Source organism: Patagioenas fasciata, chromosome 3 (genome assembly GCF_037038585.1).
Source record: "Patagioenas fasciata isolate bPatFas1 chromosome 3, bPatFas1.hap1, whole genome shotgun sequence".
Lineage (NCBI taxonomy): Eukaryota > Metazoa > Chordata > Aves > Columbiformes > Columbidae > Patagioenas > Patagioenas fasciata.
The window spans coordinates 10,150,711-10,168,937 of record NC_092522.1 but is presented as its reverse complement, the minus strand read 5'-3'; the positions used below and the strand labels follow the sequence as shown (position 1 = coordinate 10,168,937).

Genomic DNA, 18,227 nt, shown 5'->3' with positions numbered 1-18,227 from the left:
TGCTCATTCTGTGAAGGAGATAAAAGCAAATGGGAAACTCTGAAAGTGTTCCAGACATGCAAATGCATACATCATTTGTGCTGAAGACAATACCAGCATCCTCTCTTAAACAAAGCAATATATCAACATGTAAGAACAAGGAAGCATTTTTCTGTCAGCAGAAAACACAGAAAACATTGCCCACCATGAGTAAGTGATCAAACTAAAACCAAAATGGCAACAAGAATTACACAGTACTTAAAATTTTCTTTTCAATGTGCTTGTATGCCACAACATATGCAAGTTGTAATCCAAAGGACATACAGACTGAACAGCTCTGTATCTTGTCTGATTGGTGATCTACAAGCCCAACACTACTATGTCATCCTCATATTTCAAAACCTCCACATTAGATTCCTTGCTTTTCTCTCAAGTTTCCCAAATACTGTCTACATTCAGCTCATTCACTCCTTTGTAGAGTTGCCCTTAAATTCCCTTTTCCTTCCTCTTCTCTGCCACTACAGGACACTATTGCTGATCCGGAACAAGCAGCTTTCTCAGCCATCAGTGAGTACATATTTAATGATTTCTATCAAAGTCCAAATTAGAAACAACAACAAAAATACTTGCGCTCAGATCACGGCCTTTTCTTGAGCAGCCTGCAGAAGAAGAGTACCAATTTGGATATCCTTAGGTTTCCACAAAACAGAGCTTTTAAGACTTCCGCTTTATTCATGAAATCAGCCAACAAGCGCTAAAAACAAATGCAGGAAGTGACAGGCAGACTGTGATCAGTTGTCTCTTCAGGTAATGAAAGAAAAACACTGTACCCTTACTCAGCAGATTTTGCTTACAGAACTGAGGTGATTAAAAAAAAGGGGAAATAACACTGTTCTGAATGTAAGGGCATCTGTTGTTTATCTGGAAATTATGGCTGCTACTGTCAGCTAACAGTTAACTCCATCTCCAGGTAACAACCTGAAGACAGGAAAACTCTTAGCTACATTTCTTGTTAAACAACTCAGGTTGCAAACGCAAGTTCATTCTAATATTTCAGCAATGCAGATAAACTAAATTAGACTCTAATTCAGTAGAGACAAAGTTTCCATAACCAACAGAACCAGTATTTGCTCACTCCAGAAAAGTAATTTTTTCACAAAAAAACCCTTGACATTTATTTTCAGGGGTTGTAAAATTTTATTTTAATTTCTATAAAAACTGTATATTATATTCATTAAACATACCCATCTTTCAAAACACTGAAAGATCCATACTTCATAGGGTAGTAACATAGGGTAAATTACTTACTGTCCCCCTCCTGAAGTACATTATCCCATTGCTACTGCCACTGTCTAAAATAGGTACATAAATATGTATTCACATTTCACTTTTGAAAACTAGAGCACTTACAAATTGGCATTAGGACCCTGAATTCCAACAGTTTGTGGTTATGACAAGACTCTACTGCACAGTAAACATGGTACTGGGCAATAAATGCCATTCCCTGCTTCATTTTCAAACAATTTAATATCTTAATCAAAAGGAATGTTATCCAAGCTCTGAGGAAAGACACATGGATGAGTGATAAGATAATGTATCTCCAAACAAAAAGAACGAAGGGTAACTCATTGTTCCCAGAAAGAAAAGGTAAAAGTTGCAATGCACCTCTACCTGGTGAAAGCCATACGTATTTCAGGAATGTTTTCTGTACTTTTTCTAAAATGTAGGAGAGAATAAGAACAAAACCTGCTGTAATAAAGGTGGTGGAAAAAAAACACATTTTGGTGCATATGGAAATGCCTTTCCCCAGAGGGATAAAGTTCCTTATACCCCATTTCTGCCATATCCAACCACAATCCTGACTTTGCTGAGCAGATCCACTTTTTCATCACTTCAACTTCATAGTAAAAGCGTGCCCTGGAGCTACAATTCTAAAAAGCACACAATAACTCATTTCATAGCTCTTGCTTAAGTGCGGAAAGTGAATTCTTACGTATTTCTCAAAATCAAAAAGAAGTAGGACATATGAATATGTTTGTCGAGTAAAACCTGGGAGAGGCCCAAGAACACTTGAAGGTGTCAACAGGACTTGGAGGGACAAAAACCTCAACTTTTTCTCCATAGAGAACAGGACAATAGTTGCCATGCTTAGAAACTGCCTCAGTTCTTGCCGAGCTCATTTCTACTCTCGCATTCCCAGGCACCAACTGCAGTTAAACAAAGAAAAAAAAACACAGCTTTTTTTTTTTTTTTTTTTTTAATACTGATTCATCAAGATAGTTGTATCTTTCTGCAGTATGATGAGTGCCTAATTACAATGATTCAAATCTCTTGTCACCTTCAGGCTAGACTACAGATAGCAATGGTTATTAGCCAGAGATGATAGTGAAAATGAACTTGACACAGCACGCAATGGTTTGTTAAGCATGATATAATATTAAAAACATCACTCCCCTTTTTAATCTAGCCAGGAGGAGGAAGAAATCACATGATTCTGAGTTCAAAGTTGCTAAATCCCTTCTCCAGCAGAGAAACATGCTTGTCTGATTACATTTTCAGGTTGAATGCATTTGTCACTCTATCACCTTTCTCCACATTTGGTCCTGTTTTGAGTTCTGTTGGCTTCAGACAGTTCATTCTCCTCCTAATTTTGCTGTAATTTCTCAAAAGTTCCATCAGCTTAATACCCGTTTTTCTTCTTGGAAAATGGTTATGTGCAGGCTGGGCCCTCTAGTGCATCTTGATGTTAATGCACTAAATGCCCAGTCCTTTTTCTGTTGTTTTCCTCTACCAAAAAAGTTTCTGAAAGAGTGCTTACTCTGTCCACGTGCCTTTTGGAAGGGGACTATTTTGCTTGTAGAACCTCAAAAGAAGCAGGAATTGACAGAGTGATATCCACTCTAGTTTTACCGTCACTTATTGTCAAGGTTCAAACTCAAGCACTCGGGCATATAAATGACACCTTCTGCTAACCTGCTGCAAAATCAGCATCAAAAGTCCAGCAGGAAACTCAAAGAGATGAGGACAAAGAAGCAACTTCCTCGCCAGGAGCAGAACTTCAGGACTGAAACTTGCTTAAATACTTCCAATACTAGTCCTTTATGAGGACAGTGATCTGCACTATTCCTTGAGATCAAAAGACTGCAATGCAGCACAGACACATACACAAGGCCTAGGTGGGGAAACTGTTAACAGCTTCACATCCTCCAAGTATCTTCAGCTTCTGCGTAAGTCAGAGAACAAAACTTCGGCATTTAGAAAACCAGCCTGATACTCCTGTATCACAAATTTTTTGATTCCTCAGGTGCTATTTCATGATCATAACTATTCATCTAATCTCAAACCATTTGCTTGCCTTTCACTTTTAGTTTTTGAAAGATAAGAAGGACCTCACTAACATGCAAAACTGGAGATGGTTAAAACACTTTAAATAAAAAGCTGCAATCATATCTAAACAGATATTTTTATGTCATTTAAAAGATAGAGTTTTTTAAAGTAACGAGTGAAATGTTTTTAGAATAGGTAATATTATTTATATAACCAAAGCTTACCTTGACAAAGCTTGCAATAGTTCAGGGGAAAAACAAATCAGTAACATAACAAAGAAACTGGCCATGGTACAATTAGTATGAACCATATCAGAAGTATCTGTATTAATTCTCAACACAACAGATGTGTTCACTATGTATGACCTCTAAATTGATAAAATCAAAGATCAACAAACATAGATCTGAAGGTCCTCTATAAGAATGACTGCTCTTTACACTCCGATGAATCTTGTCAGCCACAATAATTAACGAAGGAAAAAGAAGCCTAATTGAATAGCAACCCTATGGTATAGGCAAAGCTGTACATTTTGTGACAACTTCTCAGGTTGAAATTGTTGAAAGATTTTTTTTTTAATAGATTTTAAACCAGCTTCTGCCAGGAAAGGCCTTTCCAATTTTGGAAGGGAAAATGTCACAGATCATGAAGAAATAGCATACAAGTGACCAAGTTTTCTAATAGACTTGGAGTTACCTCATGAAATCATTACAAGGCAAAAGCATTTTGAAGTTTGCTGTTTTTTCACTGCAAGATTAATTTAACCTCTCTTTTTAAAACCTTAAACAAGTGTCCATTACCATTCAAGCTGCATATATGATTTGCAATCAACAGGTGTGACAAAACTTGAACAAGCTTTTGAAAAGGATGTGCTTACGTTAAACTGCTTAACATAAGGATGAAACCTGTCCTTGTGGATTTTTAAATAAAACTGAATTAAATTCATTCCACTGACATTAAGCATAATGGAATAATAACTATTTATGCTTTCTGTGCATTTGTTATCTGGAAAACAAAACAATTATAGTAATTTTCTGCTATTACAAGCAATTGTCTTTAATTACCTCAATATATTACTTCATTGTCTGAAAAGACAGGATGTCAATGTGAATAGCATTGGTTTGGCAGCCCCAAATTACCAACCACCATCAAAATAATGCATGCTCTCTCTCTTCCATTCCCCAAAGGGCGGGTCTGAGTTTTCACAGAAGCTTGACTTTCTACCTCAGTATCGTACAAAAACTTTAAAAAATGAAACGCAAGGAATTGGACAGATGGTTCATGTTTTTTAAATTTGTTCTTTCCATCCTGCATATCTTCTAATTTTCAATCATTTCATAGTTTGACCCACTCCTTCTAGCAACCCATTTATCATTTGACTCCAATTTATACCAAAAATAAATGGCAATATAATGGAAACAATGGTGCTGTGCAAAACAACTTATTACTTGACAGTAATTCTGCAGATGGCCATGCAAGGATGCCTCTGCAGCATTAGTCAAGCACTGGCAAATTTCTTGCTTTTGCAGGTTTTAGAGAAAATGAAAAACAAACAACAAAAAAAACCCCACAGCACAAACCACAAGAAAACCAACAAAAAAAAAAAGGAGAAAATATTTTTTAAAAAAATGAAACACAACAATTACCCACTACCATTATTGTTTTGAGTATATTATTGGTCAGCTTTTGCCATGAAAATCAAACTAATGTCCTTTTGTTATAGTAAGACTGCAAACTTTAATTTATACATTTTGACCCTTTTATGTAAACTTAGGAATCAATAACTGGTTGAAGTCTTTCACCTTGTGTTTGTAAATCTGTAACTCCATGTATTCCAAATACTTTTTTATCATCTACAAATTCTGGAGTATGATTTCAACCACAAAGATAATATTTCCCATTTTTTTTTTAAACAGCTCATTCAAGGTTTATCACTTAAGGACATTGTTTAAAAATTTATTAATTCTGAGCAACTTGGAAACATCTCTCAAATGGAGTTGTGACTGACTAGTTAGCTGCAACATTTTGCTCTTTCAATTTCCACAGCTGTAAAAGATATGATTAAATTAACTCAACAAGTTTAATCTTCCACATGGGCAGTCCAAAACAAAACCAGTACATACTTTCAGCTGGCAGAAGCAGAGTTAAGTAAGTTATGTATTTTATACAAGCCTTTATTTTTAAAAAAGTATTTTTTTTAATGGCTGATACAATATTTGGGGGGGTCTCGTCACTTTCATCTGTGGATTTCTCTTCCCAAAATCTTTGTCTGAGCTGGGCTTGCTCATACTAAAGTGATAGCTGCTGTTAAATTTCTGCATGATGCTTCCTTTTCATCCATCTTCATATGTTAAAGGAAACGACAATATTTTCACCATGACCACTATTCCTTTACTCTTAAGCAGAGGGTAAACAGCATAATCTTCACACTAACACATGAAATACATGCCAAAATAGGCACAATTTTTATTCTTCTGCTTACTTGCCTCATTCAGCAAACAGTGCATTATTTCCTTGCACGATAATAACATTTACTTGATCCTGGCAAAGATATTTTTGAAAAATTAAGTTAAAAATAAATGTAGAATAACTAACTTACATGGCCTCAATTACAAAATGACATTTACTACAGTTCATCCATGACTAGGGAATTGTAAAATGCACAGCATGCCAGATTCTGAAAAATCAAGCCGCAGCACCCTCACAAGTATGCTGGTCGTGCAGCTTTATGCAACATCTCCATTCTTATGTCCTTGGATTCAGAGTGACAACCTCAGCACAGTACATATTTTAAAAGAACACCAATACCAAAATTAGCATTTATTTACTGACATTACAGGCGGCATATTTTATAGGCTGCTTTTTAAGGAATGTTCACCTGCTTGCACATTGTGCTTAATTTCATGATCACCACAGTGAAGTCCAGCTATGCACTAGAATTTAATGTGTTGCACAGTTTTGCCAATCAGATTCAGAAAACAAGCATGACAGCAGTGCAATAGCTTTATCAAATCACGTACTCAACAGGGATACAACTTGATATATTGCAAAGCAAAGAAACAGAAAAAGCCACTCAGGGACTTTCCTCATATCACATATAAAAAATTCTACCCAGAAAACAAACCAAAAAAAACCTCTTTGCAAAAGAAGAAAGGTGATAAAGCTAAACATTGTCAGTGATAGATGCCAAAGGAGCTAGTTCAGCTAGATCTTTATGAAATCTAAATATTTAATTTGCCCTTTGATTAAATGTCAAGTAATCAAGTTATTCTGAAATCTCATAGTCCCCTGAGTAGTAAGGTCTGCTTACTACCTATTTACTCAAATGAAGCTGCCACCAATGCCACTGTTTCATTACCTGTCAGAATTTTGTATTTTGACACAACAATGGCACTGTTACAAGTTTTCAAGTACCAATCTTCCATGGAATTCCACATGAAGAGACCTTTACAGCCAGTTGAAACAATAATGAAGTTAATAGCACTCCTAACAGATATGGGACTTTGCCAGAAGCGTCAATGAGCACTCTGAGCTTTCACATTAATTGTCACAAACTGCACCTCATTCACTAACATTACATCATTAGGAATTTAGTTTCAATTTGAATATATTAATTTACAAAGGATCTCTTTCAATATCTAAAAACTATCAACACTTAAGAAAACCCCACCTGTCTGCTTCCTCACGTGTCATGATGTATATAGACTGTCACAGGAGGTGTCTGTTCTGCTTTGCATGAAAGCCTTACCTTGTGCCCTGTAAGATCATGGAAAAGATCCTCCTGGAAGGTACATCAAGGCATAGGGATGACAGGGAAGTGATTAGAGACAGTCAGTATGATTTCACAAAGGGCAAGTCGTACCTGGTGAATCTGTTGGCTTTCTACAATAGTGACTGGATTGGTGGACAAGGGAAGAACAACTGATGTCACCTACCTTAACTTCTCTAAGGCCTTTGGCATGGTCTTACACATCTTTGCCTCTAAATTGGAGAGATTTGGGTTTGATGGATGGACCATCCCACGGAAAAGAACTGGCAGGATGGCCACATCCAAAAAGTTGCAGTCAACGGCTCAACGTCCAAATGGACATTAGTAACAAGTGGTATCCCTCTGGTGTCCGTTTTGGGATGGGATGCCATCTAGAGGGACCTTGACAGGCTTGATAAGCCTTGTTAAGATCAACAAAGCCAAGTGCAAGATCCTCCACCTGGGTCAGGGCAATCACCAGTATCAGTACAGACTGGGAGATGAACATATTGCAGGTACACCTGCAGAGGAGGACTTGGGGATACTGGTAGATGAAAAAACAGATATGAGCTGGCAATGTGCACTTGCAGCCCAGAAAGCAAATTGTATCCTGGGCTGCATAAAAAGAAGCGTGGCCAGCAGGTTAAGGGAGGTGATTTTCCCCCTCTACTCCGCTCTGGTGAGACACCACCTGGAGTCCTGCATTCAGTTCTAGGGTCCCCAGTACAGGAAAGACATGGACCTGTTGGAGAGGGGGCAGAGGAGGCCACAGAAAAGATCCAAGGGCTAGAACACCTCTCCTATCAACAACAGCTGAGAAAGTCAGGGTTGTTCAGCCTGGAGAAGGCTCCAGGGACACCTTGTTGTGGCCTTGAAATTCTTAAAGGGGACTTACAAGAAAGATGAGGACAGACTTTTTGCACAAGGGCCTGTACTGAGAGGACAAAGGGTAATGGTTTTAATCTGAAAGAGGGTAGATTTAGATGAGATATAAGGAAGAAATTCTTTACTATGAGGAGGTAAGACACTGGAACAGGTTGCCTGGAGAAGTTGTGGATGCCCCATCCCTGGAAGTACTGAAGGTCAGGTTGGATGAGGCTTTGAGCAATCTCATCTAAGGATGATGTACTTCCTGCAGTAGGGGAGTTGGATAGATAATCTCTAAAGGTGCCTTCCAACCCAAACCATTCTATGATTCTATAATAAAAGAAATAAGCAACTCATTACAATTCACTACATTACATTTACTGCTTCTGATCAAGTTACCAGAATAGAAACTGGCAAAACAATGGACTGGGAAAAGCATCTACTTAAATACACAGCTCAGGTAAGAAAGAGTGGAAATGGCTTTGTACAGGAGCACATTAAGCTTTACATTTGCTTCTATTTTTCTTTATCCTGTTTAAGAACAGTCACTTAATATAACCATTATCAAGGAAATATCAACACAAAATTTTTATGGCAATAAAACTGGAAATAAAGCCATGTAATAACACTGATTTTGAAGCCCATATAAACTTATTCTTTCACTGAATTTTACAAGCCTTATATTTCTCAAGGAAGACAGACTCAGCATTTATCAAATCACCTAACTGTCCTCCAAAAAGGCCAAATATTCTTTATGACTGCATTTAGTAAGAGTTTGGTCATTTCTGTCCAAAAATTACAGAGCAAGATGGTGTTATTTCTCCAAAGTGGATCGTATTCCTTTCTAAGAGGTACATTCAAATAGATCATTATATCAGTCTTTATACAATGACAACTGCATCTGCAAGATAGTGTCTCATTCACTCAGAAGTTTGGGTGCAACTGCCTGAAACCAGCTACAATGGAAAAACAGTCAGCATGGCAACCTTCAGTGGGAATTGGCTCCCATTAAATGGTATGTGGTATTTCAGAGCCCATGAGTGGCCCTCAGCAGGCAAGGTGGTGTGTACCAGTACTACACTGGAGCGGCCAGCAGATCTTGCAGCAGGGCCGTGATGTTCTGCTTTCATTAGTGAAATATGTTACATTAATTGGGTAAGAACTGAGTCTAGTATGCAGTTAAACTAATGATACTTACATGAAATTCTATTAATTTATGTCCCACATGGCTATACTGTATAAATAGGTTAAAGTATACATGCTATACATTTACACCTACACTCATAGTCCTCATAGCCACATGATGAAATACAAACCCATTTATTATGCATCTTAAACCATCTGAAGTATGCTGTTCTTTCAAATTATCTCTGCAGTTTTTAAGTCTTCAAATTACACTCACTGCCCAGTGTGATTTGTCAGGTAAGTCACAATGGTCCAGTTTCACAGGCCCACTATTGTTAAAAAACCTGCTTCTCATTAAACTCTAAGCAGGTATGAAATACCACTATAGTGATATTTTCCTTAACACTACTCCATCTACATCAGCCAAAATTGCAAACAGGAAAAATGTCAGCTACAGGTGGAAAAAACCCTGCTATTTCGCTAAAGACTGTAGATCTTAATTTTCCAACAAACATGCCACTTGCCCTGGCTCTGTCAAATACTAAGACACTTAATCATATGGTAAGAAATATATTAATGCTAAAGATTTTCCAAATATTTTATACATACTTTTCTGCTCTTTCCCCAGAATCTTGTAAGCTGGTGACTCAGTTTTGAAATAGCTTTGCTATCAAGCAGGGTATATATAGGTTATAAAAACAAAGGTTTGATGAGCACTTTTTGAGTTAAGTTCACTAATGGGTTTGCCAAATTAACCAGACCATAATTGTGTAAATCTATCATTAAGCCCTATTTTGTATTTGCATATTACCTGTCTCTTAAGAGTGCATTAATCCTCTGTTTTGGTGTTTTATTTATTTACAAAGATATTCTAAAATGTTAAGAGAAAAATCGCATAGAATGATAAAAACTTCTGTGGTAACTTTAGGATCTTATAACTTGTAAATTAGCAATGAAAGAACTGAGATAAGTCTTTGGGAATATATTTGAAGTCTTAATGAAAGAGTCAGATTACAAAAAGCCATAGTGGGAGTCTTATATGAGGAAGCTTTAAAGTCAGTTGCAATGTATTAAAAAACAACATTCAAATAAATTATTTTTCACCGCAGTATGCCAAGTTTTTGGAGATAGAATTAAAATTGGGCTTTCATTTTAGACCAAGTAAAGCATAATATTAGACTATAATACTGCATATACTAGTGAGATCCAAATGCCCACGGTGTTGCAAGAGAACATTTTCCCTCAGGCATTTGAAATTTAATGCTTCTTTAATATTCTCTGTTGGATATTGTTAGAATGGAATTTCAAATATTTCCTGCAATGTGAGTTAAAGATTACTGAATAATGCTGAGGAGCAAAAAAATTCTGAAGCATACATCTAAAGCTGGCATAGTAGCTTAATGTCCTGTTGTTTCTTGCTTTAGCAAAATTAATTTCTACAGTCTTCAACCATGAATTCAAGCACCACCTGGAGATACAAACCCATAATTTAACTGCAGTGTATTTCTAGCTCCTTTGACTAATACACTGAGGCTAGACCCTGGATGTCAGACAGCTGTAAAAGGAAAAGGCCATTTTATAGCAATACTTTATATTTTCCTAAGTCAGACAGCGGGCAACTTGAAAAACACTATCTGGCCCATTATTGTAAATAAATGAGATTACCTGTCATGAAATAAATATATGTAGTTTTGCCTATAGTAAAAGCGTATATTCTACTCTATAGTCAAGAGTAACACCTTTCCAGTATGACTCAAACTATTCAAAAGGCTTTTATCCAATCAAGATCCAACCTTTCACCATACATGTGTTAATGCATTACCATGATACTCAGTGCAGATAAGGGTAGAATGCATATTAAACCTAACAAAAAGGCATAATTGTATCATTCTAGAAACAAACACGAAAAAGCCTAACTATAATCACGATTCCCTTTGCTTGATTACTTCATGGAAAAGCCCCCTTCATCCAAAGATGTAGCTACTTTCTTTTCCATCATTTGTGTCCACAATATAACTGGTCACACTCGTGATTTTGTTCCATGGCCATGGTTCCCTTATCATTCACACTGGGCTCATACAGACTTACTCCTTGGTTCTGTCCTAGAGGAAACCTGCCAATTCCCCTCAAAACAGCTCGGGAATACCACTACAGACAGTATGACTACTGTGAGTTCAAATGAAGTGATTCCTCAACATCATCCCAGCCAGGTAAGGCTTCATGACACAATCAGAAGTTTTAAACATTGATCCTCGGTCTCATGCTGTAAGCAAACCATTCTCACAGGTTTCAAGACAACCCTTATCAACACTCTGAATTGAAAAACCAACAAAACGTCTCTATGCGTGTTTTGGAGCTGCATGAAACCAAAAATTAGGTAGCACGGGTATGGCCAATAGACTCCACACAGCCAGATGCATGGGCCTACACTTTTCTCAAGAGATGGACAGTTCAGTCTTACAGTGTACAACTGATTGAATACAAGCATATGCAGAAATTGAGAACTTGTGTCTGCATGAGCAGAATGATTAAATACAATTTCTTCTTCCTCTCCTCAAGGATCAGTAAAAACACTGAAGAGAGACAGTGCTATAAGCAACACTAAAGCCATCCATAGACTCAGCTGCTGCATAAAAATTTCAATAAGGTTTCCAAAAGCCAGCCAGACACCAAAAAGAATCTCTGAAGCAGCAGAAAAACCTCCACACACGAAACAAAGTGTTTAGTTTTCTCTTAAGCTTATCATTGATAAATTCACATTTTTAAAAAATTATGTTTCGCATATGAATAGTGTCATTTAGATTAAAATTTATCAGTATTTTCATTCTGTAAAGTTTTTACACAATTAACTTTAAAAAGTCAACATCGTAAGACGTCATTCTCCCTCCCCTGATATTTTTATTGATGGGGGGGGGGGAGAGAAAAAAAATTTGATCTATGAAAATATAGAAACAAATACAAATGGTTACTGTAAGTCAAGCTGAAATATGTTAAACAACCTGTGTGATCATAATTGATAGAACAACCTTAATAAGAACAGCACTTGTAATCATGTGACAGGTTTGGTATGGAAAAGCATCCACCAGTCATTCAGACATGGAAAGAATGGATAAAAGAAGCAGATGGATTCACCTGCCTGCACTGAGTCTAAAAAAATGCAAAGTAATCATTATGGCTTGTAACTTCTCATATCAAAAGTTAGTCCTTGATTATCAGGTTATCATGAACAATTGCAAAAGAAAGTCTTTTAAGAGCAAAAGCAAACATTTATTTTCAGTAGAAGCTGTTTTGGCACTTGACTAAATGCTTACTTCATTTTAAAAAACTTGCAGGGACATCAGCTTAACTAGACTAGTGAGTGGTGGGGATTTTTTTTGTTTGGTTGGGGGTTTTTTTCTGGGTTTTTTTTTTTTTTTTTTTTAGTTTTTTAATTGTTGTAATGAATTAACTTAAGATGACATAGTTTGATTTTGCTGAATTGCTACACAGGTCATTTCTTCCTTAGAATACCAACCTCCCTCTTCTGATTGGCTTTAAAACACATCAACACTTCTACTAGTTTTCATAAAACAATAGGATACGGAATAAAGCAGCTATTGCACAATACCAAGATAATTTTTAGATGTTCATAAAAAAGCAGATTTTCAATTATTCATATGCTTATCACTAATGCATTAACCTGCTTGTTTTACTGAACAGAAACACATTAAAGCAGAGCCGTACAGTCTTCATTCAAATTTCTCAAAAAGAAGCAACGCAATGCATATAGCTTGGAAACCTATCTCATCAACACAACAATTTCATAACACTCCTAAAATCAAATGAACTGAGGAAATGTACCATTTCTTGTGATCAATGCATAGGTGACATTCTTCTTACAGGAACCCCTAATCTAGCATACTTCTTATTGCATTTTAATTGGGAAGTCACGTTTCCTAAGGAAATTGCTTTATTACCTTTTTCCATGCAGACTCTATAAAAATAACTTTAGATGTACTTCAATGCAAGTGTTCAAATAGCTAACTAATTGAATCCATGATGTCCAGATTACAGGCTGTCAGTTTTCATCAGAAACGTACATTTAGGTTCTATGTCCTGGAAACCCATTTAATGAAACAGCCAGACAGCAAATATAGAAAAGCACTATCTGTCATACTCATGCCATTCTCCTATTTGAAAAGGATGCTTTTACTCCTCCTCTCTTTCCATTTCCCATCTCTCAAGGGTTTCCAAAACCCTTTACCACCTCAGTTCACCTACCATGGGAAGAAGCACCTAATTCCCTCAGAAGTTACAAGCTACAATCAACTTCTTCCACACACTGACATTAGTGAGTAGAAAATCCACATGTTGTTGTCACAAAGTGTCTGCTCCACCCAGAAAAAGGCAGATTTGTGTTAAGGTAAAAATAATCCAGTAAGGCTATTTGTAATAAGTCAAAGATGAACTTTGCTGAATTTACAGCCAATTTACCAAAGTCTTTGTGCGTGTATAGAGGGTGCTTTGTTTTGTTTTTCTTTTGTTTGTTTGATGTTTTTGTTTGTTTGTTTGACAGGCATTCTCTACCCACTGTACTTCTAAGAACTGTGAGAAGAAAATCCACCAATAGTGGTTCACAGATGGTAGATGATAATAAATCTCCCAAATCTCTCAACTTTGTCTACAATGGGGTTGTTATTATCGAGCCACTGTGCTCCCACAACCCCTGACCAATGATGCAGCCCTGCAATACCTGACACGCAATCCAGGCACCAGCACCCTAAAGGGTCACACCAGGCACCTGAGATCTGCCTACACACAGCCAGCCAATGAGGCCTTCACTGTCACAGTGTCCTCTGGTAAAAGTACAGTAGGTGTTTGTATTATTAATCTACTTTGAAATAAGAAACAAAAGAACATTCAGGTGACAATTTTTATTAAGATTTGACTCAAAGATTACTCATACATATTACAAGCACACTATACATCATTTGTGTCTCCTCATAGTCAGGAGGCACATGAGTACAGAATATTTTATGGCATCCTATCTACCTATTAAATCATACTAAAGGTTGTATAAATCAACTGATGAATGATTAATTACCTCTACAATTACATAAAAACCCAACTAAAGTATTAAGAAGTAAAAATTATGCCATAAGATAAAATGAAACCAGTTCCATAAAAGATAAAATCTCTCTTTAAGAAAAAGTTTCCTGAACCACTGAAGAAGAAAAAAAAAAGAGTTATAAACAGAATTTCTAGATACAAAAATTTCTTCATACCATTTAGTGCCTGTGCATTATCACATAACTGAAATTCAGAAATGAACAGATGAACAGTAAAAAAAATCATTTTGTACGTTAACATTAGGAATTAAAAAATTCTGTCTAAAAATATAAATTCTCAACAAGAACGCACCTATTTTAAGTTCCTAAAGATTTTAATTGTTCTTGCTTCTATCTATGTCTTCCTCTTTTAAAAACACTATTACAAAATTCTCACATACTTTTAAAAATACCTTTTGATCCTCTTAATCCTATTTCAGTACTTTTAATGCTTTATTTCATTTCTGAAAAATAACTTCTTGTTATTCCCTTGGATTATAACTCAAAACAGGCTTCCAAAATTGTTGCAATTCTAATAGTATTTCTACAATTGAAACCAGCCATTATACAGTTACATTTCTTTACATAGTCTTAAACTTTAATTATATCACATGGACTTAGCCACAGAAGACATGGTTTTGTATTAAAAATTGTTAAGTAAATACACGAGATAAAAGAAAACCTGTATTGTACAGAGATGACAAAAATATAACTTCACAAATTATTGAAAATTAAATGTAAAAACTTACCTATAAAAATTCAGCAATCTCTACAGATGGCAATGAAGAAAAAGAAAATTCCATCCAAAATACAGTTAAAGAACACAGCCAGCTGTTAACAGAGAATAATTTATTTTAAAATACAAAAAACAAACAAAAACTTCTGGCAGACTAGTCTTCAAAACTACTAGTTGCCTTGAAAAATAACAATCCCCACAAAATGGAGAATAAAACATCTTGAGTATTAAGTGTGTGCTTTAATTACACCAATTTCCAAGTAATCCAATATCTTTTGAGTGCACAAACTGTAAAATGTATTTCAAGAATTAGCCAAGAGCCGAATCCACATGCACACTACATGTCCATTACTACTATTGCACATAAAGCACTACACAAAAGACACATACTAATAAAAGCATAGGTGAAGCACTAAGGACCATTAAAAAATTCCACCAACACCTTATGTTCTAGAAATAAAATATTGGCAACAGAAGTCACAAAATTGACAAGAAAATTACAAGACAATAATAAACCAGAGAAACTCTGAAAACTATGACAAAGCTGACAGGAAAAACAGCATTACATTTAGAATGAAAATATCTAAAACTTTGAAGAGGTGGTAAGACTAATAAATAAGCAAAAATAAGTCAAATACACTACACTTCTTAAAGATAAAAAGCACAGATTTGGAAGATTGGGTTGCAGGAACTAAAACATTGTATATTTCTAGATTCCTACAGTGACAACACACTGAAAACAGTTGCATGACTTAATAGCATGAGAAACACTAGTAAGAACCAACACTTCCTACACCACCACAAAAGTTTCTCTCCAGGTGCAAAGGATATATTCTAAAAACTAACAAACATCAGGAAAAGGAGCTGTAACAACCAGATTGGGAGACAAAAACATCTCTAATTTATTTTCATACATTTATACTTTGCTTGGATGATAGTAAAGCTTAACAAGTAGAAAAAAAATTTAAGCCAAGTAAGAAAGAAATAGTAGAATTGTTAAGCTTTGCTAACTTTAAAAATTATACCACAATCATAAAAGATGAAACTTTAAGGTATCTTTAGTTAAATCAGCACAAAAGAGAGTGTAGACAGTCTTAAATCAATTTAGCTCTATCGCAGCCTAATTATACTGGAACAGATTTAAAATAAACTGATATATATGTCTTTGACAAATAGAAGCATTACACATGGCTTTGCACCATATTAACTACAAATTACTTTCAACACAAGACCTTGTTATCTTCAACAACAAATAGTACAAGGAGTGCAAGTTTGGGCAAAAAATGAGTGAGAATGAATACAGAGCCTTACCTACAGAAGAAAGTTTGATTAGCTTAACTGAAATCCACTAAACCAATACCATCTGCTATCTTGAAACACACAAATCAGTTTACAGCATGCTAACATCGCCTCAGCTCAAAATTGATAAGGAATCAATTTAAATTGAACTGATTATGCCTAGTGGAAATTAATATATGTAGGTCCACATCAGGTTTTGTGTACATTTACATGTCAAATAATCTTAAAATAGTGTCAATTAAGTCCGTACAACAACTGGATGAGAAAAAGGTTATAAAAAGCATCTTAAGACGCTCTGGAATAACCTGACTGGAAAACAAGCTCCCTTCTACTTACCAAGGTTCTCTACATTTCACAGCAAGCCAGACCTCAGCTTTGCTTGCAGCTATTTGGTTTTCAAATTCATTCCCAGAAGGGAGTTTAGGTACAATCTTCATTCATATTAAAAAGCGATGGTTATTAAGTAACATAAATCAGTATAGCTTGATATTTAAAATAAACTAAGTACGACCGTACCTTTTCACCTCTGACACTGCAGTTTTCGGTGCTGCAGAAGGTGTCAGAGATTCACCTAAAGACTCGTTTAAGCCACAGCGGTTTTGAGTTGTGGCATGAGCACAATTAGCAACAAGACTTGCTAAAATTAGAACACTTTGCATAACAAATGTAAATATTTATGTTTTACACCCACTGCCGTAAAGGAGTAACTTACTTCTGCCTGATTACTGAAGGAGAAATTGCATTAAGTGTACATGCTGTTTAGATTCTTTTTCAAAAAATAAATACAATCGACTATAAGGACTAAAATAAGATTTTAAAATAACCCTATAGAAAAACATTCAGACAAGTGCAACTTCATTAAAGCCTATAGTAAATTACAGAATTTGCCCAAGAAGGAGCCCTGCCAGGATTTGAGGAAAAAATAAATCAGCTGTGCCATCTAACTCTCTTTTACAGCATAACAACACAGTTTAAGAATCTGTGGAGCCTTGCTGAAGTATTTATGCCAGTATCAGCCTCACTTTAGGTACAGATCAAAAGAGTTTACTTCAGTCAACAATCCAAAACATAACTAAATTAATAATTTTCTTTTTGTACACTAATTTAGTCACACCGCTTTAACAGCAGCATAGCACAGGTAAGCCCCCCAGTTCTCCCTGCTGCAAGTACATAAAAGGAAACGGCCAAGCGCAAGCTGACAGGATGTAGTAAACTTTAAGCATAGTAAACTTTAAGCAAAGCTTTCATCCCGGAAGGGATGAAAGAAACGTGTCACAAGCGGCAGGGAGGAGGGAAAGCGAGGGAAGGAACGCGGAACGGGCACCGCAGCCAGAGGCAGCGCCCGAGGGCAGCAGCCCGGGGCTCCCGAGGGTCTGCAGACAACTGCCCGGGCAGAGGCCGCGCTTGAGGGGGGAAAGGCAAAGGGAAGGCTCTGCCCGCCCTCACCGCGCCCAGAGCTCGGCCTGAGCGGCTCCTCTCCGCCAGCTTCACTGAGGTGACTGGCGCTGCCCAACGGCCGCACACCGCCGGGGGACAGGGAGTTACAGGTGGCGCCCGGAAGTGGCCCTGGCCCCCCTGGGCTGCCCACCCCGAGGACGGGCCCGACCAGGCCACACCGCCGAACCCACCGAGCGCTCCGGGGACATGAGCCGGGGGAGGACGGAGGACGGCGCACGGCGCGCGCCGCTCCCCGTCACCTAGCAACCGCGGAAGCACCGCACCTGCGCACGCGCAGCACGCACGTAAACGCTGTGCCCGCGCGCGAACATAAGGCGGCAATGTCGGCGCCTTGCCTGGCGCATGCGCGCACCGAAACACCCGCGCTGCCGCGAGTCCATGGCGCTCACCGCCCGAGAGCGCAGGCGCAAGGAAGGGAGCTGCCTGTTGCCCCCTAGCGGCTCTCAGCAGAGCTGATCTCGGGACCCGCGTTGCGCTCCAATGAATGGGGTAAGGGGGAGGCGGGTCACGGCTGCCACGCCGCCAATAGCGTCCGGGGGCGAGGCGCGCGCGCCCCGAGGCACGCTGGGAGTTGTAGTTCTCGGCGAGCTCTGAGCTGCGCGGA

The 18,227-nt window shown here is 37.4% G+C and overlaps 1 protein-coding gene across 12 annotated transcripts in view; it reads right to left on the bottom strand.

The window, feature by feature from the left end:
- The window catches only part of WDPCP (WD repeat containing planar cell polarity effector), a 157,421-nt gene extending 139,444 nt beyond the window's left edge, over nt 1-17,977 (bottom strand). For 6 of the 12 annotated variants that reach the window (XM_071805737.1, XM_071805738.1, XM_071805735.1 and 3 more), the window contains exons 1-2: nt 17,794-17,977; nt 14,880-14,961 (exon numbers count right to left, since the gene is read on the bottom strand). The gene's annotated coding sequence lies outside the window, so the exon portion shown is untranslated. The other 6 variants (XM_071805745.1, XM_071805744.1, XM_065834353.2 and 3 more) reach the window with 2 other exon arrangements.
- Between the last annotated feature and the right edge of the window lie 250 nt (nt 17,978-18,227).